The 8,675-nt window shown below is 35.2% G+C and overlaps 1 non-coding gene across 1 annotated transcript; it reads right to left on the bottom strand.

The window, feature by feature from the left end:
* Positions 1-4,295: 4,295 nt before the first annotated feature.
* LOC126031611 (U6 spliceosomal RNA) lies at positions 4,296-4,401 on the bottom strand. Its single transcript, XR_007503444.1, has one exon. It is a non-coding gene; the product is annotated as a U6 spliceosomal RNA (small nuclear RNA).
* Between the last annotated feature and the right edge of the window lie 4,274 nt (positions 4,402-8,675).

The raw sequence follows: 8,675 nt of genomic DNA, 5'->3' as shown, positions 1-8,675 counted from the left end.
TCTCCTGGCCTTTGTCTATGATCTCTGGATATTAAATGATAATATTGATTTTATATCTCACAAATAAGTATGGTCATTGTATGTCTAGTCTTATTTCTCTGACTCATTTTGTTCAGCATATACTCACTGTTTTCATCTATATATAATCAAATTTAATTATTCCATTTGTTTTTCGAAAAGCTTCTTAGTATTTCATTGTGTAAATGTACCTCAGTTTCTTTATCCATTCATTTGTTCTTGGGCACCTGAGTTGTTTCCAAATACTGGATTGAGAATAGTGCTGCAATGAATATAAGAATGCAGAGGGCTTTTCTACATTGTGTTTTGGGAATCCTGGGCTATATTCCTAGGAATGATATTGCTGGGTCATATGGAAGCTCAATTTCTAGTTTATTGAGTAATATCTACATTGTTTTCCAAAAAAGCTGTCATTCCCACCAGCAGTGAATGAGAATTTATTTCTCCCCATATTTGTGTCAGAACTGGTTGTTCTTGTCCTTTGTGATATGTGCCTGTCTCTGTGTTTTGACCTCATTGTTGTTTTGATTTGCATCAGCTACCTTTTATTTTAAATTGTTGTATTTAATTAAATAACATATTCCAACACCAATCCTACCACTGTCAACTTCCCTCCACTAGTGTTCCCAAGCTCCCTTCCAGTCCTCCAAACACCCCCCAACACCCTGCCTGGCACCTTGACAGGTATATTTCAATGTTGAGTAGTTGTAATTTGCATTTTATGCTTTCATTTTGTTGAGTTTTACTTGTTTTTTATTGTTGTTGAGCTTTGGGTGTATCAAGATAACACACAGCCACATCACCGGTATACTCAAAAGCTCTGATCCTTACCCCCTTTCTCATATTCTTCCTTAACCCCCCCCCTGTTTTGTTTCTTTTCATTCCTTCCACCTATACATTGGGGTTAGAGTGATCTAGCATCTCCCATTTAGCCCATTACATTTTTCATCTAATTATTGCATATACCACAGATAGTGAAGTTACCCTAAGCTGCCATATGACTAAGAAATTCCACTTTGAGGCATCAATGCCAATTAAAATGGACATATGCACACCATTATTTATTGTAGCACTTAGCACAATAATTAATATATGAAGCCAGCATAGGTATCTAACATCAAATGAATGGATTATGAAGATTAAATATTATGCAGCTTCAAGAAAAATAATATCAAATACCCTTTAAAGAAACTTCTCTGACATTTTTTAAGAGCAAAGGAATGGAAGATAATACTTTGATGTATTTTCCTCCCAGATCAGACTAATTTTCCTAATATCTGGCAGCCATCTGTTACTCTCCCAAATCTCTCTATATAACACAAAAACACTTATCTCTCTCTGTGTCTCAGTTTCCACCCATGACAACCATCTTTCAAACTGAAGTTTCATATTTGTTAATAAAAAATCTGAGTTAGGTGAAATTGTATACAAGTCAATTTAAATTTATCAAAATATTTAGAAAAGAAGGGTGGGGTAGATTTAAAATGTCATTCAAGAAATTATCTGGGGGCCGGCGAGGTGGCGCTAGAGGTAAGGTGTCTGCCTTGCTAGCGCTAGCCAAGGAAGGACCGCGGTTCGATCCCCCAGCGTCCCATATGGTCCCCCCAAGCCAGGGGCAATTTCTGAGCGTTTAGCCAGGAGTAAACCCTGAGCATCAAATGGTTGTGGCCGAAAAAGAGAAAAAAAGAAAAATATCTGGTAGCCGGAGCGGTGGCTCAGTGGTAGGATGGTAGGGTGTTTGCTTTGCACGTTGCTGACCTAGGATGGACCTTGGTTCAATCTTCCGGTGTCCCATATGATCCCCCAAGCCAGGAACAATTTCTTAGCGCATAGGTAGAAGTAACCCTAAGCATCACTGGGTGTGGCCCAAAAACCAAAACCAAAACTGAAAAAAAAAAGCCAAAAAAACCAATGAAGGGATTGATATGTACTCGAAACCAGTCTTGAGCAACTTTGTAATTTCATGATAAATATATAAAAGAGAAAAAAGTTGAAATTAGGGAAAAGCAACACAAATCTTTGTACTTATCAAAATGATAAGCATTAGTGCTAATGTAAATAGTGACACAAACTATTAAATACTTAAAATATTATTTTATTTTATTTTTATAAATTTATTTTTTAATAATAAAAATATAAAAATAAAAAATAAAATTTTATTTTATAAATTTATTATTTTTAAGCATTATTTAAGCACTGTGGTTACAAAATTGTTTTTGGTTGAGTTTCAGTCATAAAATGTGAACCATCCTCACCAGTACACTCTTCTCAACATCTACGTGTCCTATTTCCTTCACACCTCTCAATCTCCCACCTCTAATTTGCTGTAGTGAAGGAAAATTGCTTCTGTCTCTCTGTCTCTTTCATTTCTGACACTGTGGTTTGCACTATTTTTAATGGCCTATAAGTTTCTCCACTTTCAGCAATGAGTTCAGAGTGATCAGTTTCATATATTATTGTTCTATAGACCTTTCTGTACTCTAGATACACTCAGCACTCTGTGGCAAGCTTTCTAACCTGGACTCGACATCCTAACCTTTGTCTCTATTGTCTCTGGGTATTATTAACATACTATCTCTTGTTTTTCTTATATCCAAATGAGTGATATTTCTTAAATTACAAATGAATGAGACTATTCTATGTCTATTCCCTTCCATTGGATCATTAAATTCAACATTATAGTCTCTATGTTCATCCATATATGAGTAAATCATGATATCATGTTTCCTAATGGTTGCATAGTATTCCACCGTGTAGATGTACCACTGTTTCTTTAGCCAATTATTCGTTATCAGATACTTGTTGTTTCCAAATTCTGGCTATTGTAAACAGTGCTATGCTGAACTTAGGAGTGTAGAGGTCATTTTTGTACTGTGTTTTAGTATTCCTGGGGTATATCCCTAAGAGTAGTATTGCCGAATCAGATGAGAACTCAACTTCCAAAAAGACTAGAGCATTCTGATTTCCCACGAGCAGTGAATGAGAGCCCTTTCTCCTGTCATCCACACCAGCACTTGTAGTTCTTGTTCTTTGTAATGTGTGGTCATTTCTGTGATCTGAGATGATAATATCATTGTTCATTTTATTTGCTTCTCCTTCATGTTTAGTGATCTCGAGCATTTTTTCATGTGGCTTTTGTCCATCTGGATTTCTTTTTTGAGGAAATGTCTGTTTATTTCTTTTCTGCATTTTATGATAGGGTTATATGTTTTTATTTCTTGTAAAGTTCAATCAGTGTTTTTTTATGTTTTACATATTAATGTCTTCTCTGATGGATATTGGGTGAAAAGTTACTCCCATTCCATGAATATCCTTAGTATCATACTCGGAATTTCCTTTGAAGTATGGGAGCTGTTAAGTTTAATGTAGTATCATTTTTATCTTACTTGGACAATGTTAATCTTGCTCGGATAGTGGTATTTCATCCTTGAGGATGCCTTTAGCATAGTGTTTAGCTTACATTTTCTTCCATGTACCTTATGGTTTCAGGTCTAATTTCAAGGTCTTCAATTCACTGTGATTTGACCTTTGTTCATGGTGTTATGCAGAGGCCTGAGAACTTTTTTTTTTCCATGCAGTTCACCAGTTGTACCAGTACTTTGAAAAATAATGTTTCTTGTTGAAGAGTTTTCTTTGTTTCACTTTGTGTTTTTTGCTTCTTTTTTTTGGGGGGGGGGGGTCACACCCAGCAATGCTCAGGGTTTACTCCTGGCTCTACACTCAGAAGTCACTCCTGGCAGGCTCAGGGGACCATATGGGATGCCAGGATTTGAACCACCAACCTTCTGCATGGAAGGCAAACGCTTTAATTCCATGTTATTTCTCCGGCCCCATTTTTTGCTTCTTTATAAAAATTAATTGTCCATAAGCTTGTGGTCCATCTTCGAATATTCAAGTTTATCACATTGATCTAAGGGTCTTTCTTATTTACAATACCATGTTATTTTAATGACTACTGCTTTATAGTATAAAGTTGGGTTAAATGATTTCCATCTTTTTTTTTTGCCAAGGATTGCTTTAGATATTAGTGGGTGTTTATTTTTCCATGTGAATTTCAGGAGCATCTGATCTACTTCTTTGAAAAATGTCATGGGGATTTTTATAGGGATTACAATATATATATGTACAATGCTTTAAGAATTGTTGACATTTTGATGGTGTTAATCCTACTGATCCATGAGCAAAGTATATCTCTCCATTTCCTTGCATCTTCTTTTATCTATTGAAGCAGTGTTTTGTATTTTTTTTTATATAGCTCCTTTGCCTCTTTCATTTTTTTAAATATGGAACACTTCATGAATTTGCATGTCATGCTTGTGCAGGGGCCATGCTAATCTTCTCTGTATCGTTCCAATTTTAGTATATGTGCATCGAAGTGAGCACTCTTTTGTCTCTTTAGTTAAGTTGACCTTAAGGTACTAGATTGTCTGAAGCACAATTATGAATGAGATTGTGGTTTTTGTATCTTTTTCTTCTCTTTATTTATGTGTAAAAAAGACATGGATTTTTGTGTATGAATTTTGTAACATGACACTTTAATATACAGGTTTATTGTTTCTAGAAGTCTTTCTGTGGTCTAGGATTTCCTCGATACACTATCATCTGCAATTTTCACTTCTTCCTTTTCTATGTGAATGCCCTGGATATCTTTTTCTTACCTAATTGCGAAGACAAGTACTTCTAGTACTATTCTAAATAGAAGTGGTGAGAGGAGGCAACCTTGTCTTGTGCCAGATTTCAGAGGAAAGGTTTTAGTTTTTCCCCATTGAGTATAAAGTTTTCAGTGGGTTTGTGAATAAATGGCTTTGACAATATTGAGGAAAGTTTCTTCAATTCCAATCTTATTGAGAATTTTTATTATGAATAGGTGCTGGACCTTGTAAAATTCTTTCTTAGCCTCTATTGATATGATCATATAATTTTTTATTTTTCTTTTATTTATGTGGTGTATTATGTTGATTGACTTTCATATGTCAAACCATCCTTGAATCCCTGGAAAAGTCCTGCCTGATTGTGATGTATAAGCTCTTTGATGTGTAGTTGGATTCTATTTGCTAATATTTTGTTGAAGATCTTTGCATCCATATTAATCAAGAGTATGGACCTATAATTTTCTTTTTGTGGTGTCTTTGTCTGCTTTTGGTATCATGGTGATGTTGGCTTCATAGAAAATGTTTGGTATTGTTTCTGTTTCTTCAATTTCCTGGAAGATCTTGAAGAGGATTGGAAATAGATCCTCTTTAAAAGTTTGAAAGAATTCATTAATGAATTCATCTAGACCTGGGTTTTTGTTTATGGGGAAGCTTTTTGATCACCATTTCAGTTTCCTGAATAGTGATAGGTCTGTTCAGATATTCAAGTTCATCTTGGTTAAAACACAGAAGTGCGACCCCCTAGGACCCTGCCCGCAGGGTGGACTGAGGATCACGAAGTAATTCGTGGGTCACGAGTGGGATCCGACCTAAAAAGGAAGAAAGAGGCTGAGAAAGAAATGAGCTCAAGTCAAGCTTGCTGATCAAGAGCTAAGGTTTATTGAAAGGTGGGCTAGTTTTTATAGATAAGCAAAATACGGAAGTAACAGTCAGTAATTTTCCATGGCGTCTATAGAAAAGTAGGGGGGTCTTGCAGGATGGACTTTCCAGTTTTACAGCATACCCTTATATCGTACAGACATTCTTTCACAATGGTAGCTTAACAGGATGTGATCTTATCTTATCAACTCGGGAGGTTTATTGGAGCATCTTGTGACTTTTGCTAACTGAACTATGTGGCTGTTCTTTCCTTTAGGCCCATGAGGGAAATGCCACAGTAGCAGCCTGTCAGGTACACAGGCCTTTGATTTCTCGGGCATCTGAGACTCCATTTTGCTCTCTAAGTCTTATGGCTTCCAACACAGAAGGATTTCAAAAATTTATCTATTTTTTTTTTTTTGCAGGTTCTCTTCTTATGTGGCACAGAGGTTCTCAAAGTAGTCTCTGATTACCCTTTGGGTTCCTGTAATGTCTGTAGTGAGTTCCTCTTTTTATTCAATTCTGTGTATTAAGTTTTTCTCTTTCCCTTTCTTTGTGAGTCCTGCTAAAGTTTTATCAATCTTATTTATTTTTCAAAAGACCATTCTTGCTTTCATTGATCTTTTAAATTTTTTGGTGTCCAGTTCATTAATTTTTGCTCTAAGCTTTGTTATTACCTTTTACCTGCTTACTTTTAGCCCATTTTTTCTCTTTTTCTAATTTTTAAGCTGTGCCATTAAATTATTTATGTTGTTCTGTTTTTTCTTTCTGATTAATTCTCCTCAAGCTATAAACTTTCCTCTTAATAGCACTTTTTCTGTATCCCACAGATTCTGATATTTTGTGTATTCCTCCTCATTTGCTTCAAGGAATAGGTTTTTTGTTTGTTTGTTTTTGATTTTGGGTCACACACAGCAGGGTTACTCCTGGCTCTACATTCAGAAATTACTCCTGTCAGGCTAGGGGGACAATATGGGATGCCGGGATTTGAACCATCGTCCTTCTGCATGCAAGGCAAATGCCTTACCTCCATGCTATCTCTTTGGCCCCTTTAAGGAATAGTTTTATTTTCTCTTTGATTTTTGTCTCTGAGACACTGGTTGTTCAATAATGAACTGCTTAATGTCCAGGTTATAACATTGTTTCCCCAAATCTGCTTGTAATTCTCATCTATTTTCAGTGCTTTGTGATCTGAGAAGATAACAGAAACTATCATCTTGATTTTATGGAGATATGACTTATTGTCCAGTTTATGGTCTATCTATCCCATGTGCATTCGAAAAGAAAGTATATTCAGTTTTCTGGGGAAGAAGAGCTCTCTATGTATATCAACTAAACCATTTTTTTCTATTTCTTCTTTCAGAGCCAATATTTCCACATTAAGTTTTATCCTGGTTGTCCTATCAAGGGGTGACAAGACAGTACTGAAGTCTCCACTATTATTGTATTATTACTGATATGTTCCTTCAAGTTTATCAGCAATTTTTAAGTATATTGTTTTAAGTATATTGTTGGCCCATCATTGGGTGCATATATGTTTAGAAGCATGATTTCTTTTTGTTCTACACATCTTTTATTAGTAAGACATACCAATATCTTTCTCTTAAAACCTTTTTAATTCTAAAGTCTGAGGCATTCGATATTGTATAGCCATTCAGCCTTTTTTAAGGGAGTTAATTTTTTTGAATGATTGTTCTCCAGCCTTTGATTTTTAGTCTGTATTTGCTCTGATTATTCAGGTGTGTTTCCTATATACAGCAAAATATTGTTTTCAATTTTTTTCAAGATTCATGGACATTTTTAATCTTTATAATGCATTACAATTTATTCAGATGCTATGTGCTTAATCATTATCTGTATTTCCATAGAAAATGGAAATTAAAGTAAACAATGAATGAGGATTGCCAAGTAAATTATAACTTGAAACATATGTAGATACCACTCCTAGTGATATACCCTAGGAACACAAAAATGCAATACAAAAATCTCTTCCTCACACCTATATTCATTGTTGCACTATTTACAATAGCCAGACTCTGGAAACAATCAAGATGCCCTTCAACAGAAAGAAAAGAATTTGTGGTACATATACACAATGGAATATTATGCAGCCATCAAGATGAAGTCCTGAAATTTTTCTATACATGGATGTACATGGAATCTATTATGCTGAGTGAAATAAGTCAGAGGGAGAGAGATAGACACAGAATAGTCTCACTTATTTATGAATTTTTAATAAAATAAAAGACATTTTTGCAATAATTCTCAGAGAAAAAGAGAGGAGGGCAGAACTTCCAGCTCACAATATGAAGCTCACCACAAAGAGTGGTGAATCCAGTTAGAGAAATAATTACACTAATAACTATCAAAACCATGTGAATGAATGAGTGAAGTGGAAAGCCTGTCTAGAGTACAGGTGGAGGTGCAGTGGGGAGGAGGGAGATCTAGGACATTGGTGGTCAGAATGCTGCACCGGTGAAGGGGTGTTCTTTACATGACTGAAACCCAACTACAATCATATTTGTAATCAAGGTGTTTAAATAAAGATATTAATAACAAAAGAGAAAAAAAGAAATGAAAAGGGGGAGATCACTACAGATATTGCAGAGATTCAAAGGGTAATCAGAGACTACTTTGAGAAACTCTATACCACTAAACATGAGAAGAAAAAAAAGAAACATATGTAGAAACCAATCACATCACTTCTCCTGAGCCATTTTAGTCTTCACAATTTACAGCAAAATACACTATGGAGGCACTGGTGGTGGAATGTTGCACTGATGAAGGGGATGGGTGTCCTTTTTTGAATAAATTCCAACAACAAACATGTTTGTAATCATTGTGCTTAAAATTTTAACCAGGTCTTAATAAAATACAGCATGTATATGTATTCTATTTTTTTTGTTTTTCCACTCTGTGTCTCTGAATTGGTGCATTTAGTGTATTGACTATGAGAGAGATGATTGTTAAGGAATCATGTGTCATCTTTTTGCAGAAGTTTGGTGTTGGTTGGGTTTGCTTTGCCTTATAGTAGAACTTTCACTACTTCTTTTAAGATTGGTTTTGAATCTGTAAAGTCTCAGAGCTTTACACAGTGAAGCTGTGTAACTTTTCTTTAAACATAAATGTAAGTCTTGCTGGGTGAAG

Source organism: Suncus etruscus, chromosome 15 (genome assembly GCF_024139225.1).
Source record: "Suncus etruscus isolate mSunEtr1 chromosome 15, mSunEtr1.pri.cur, whole genome shotgun sequence".
In the NCBI taxonomy this organism is placed as follows: domain Eukaryota; kingdom Metazoa; phylum Chordata; class Mammalia; order Eulipotyphla; family Soricidae; genus Suncus; species Suncus etruscus.
The sequence above is the reverse complement of the archived record's forward strand: the minus strand, read 5'-3'. Positions and strand labels throughout refer to the sequence as shown.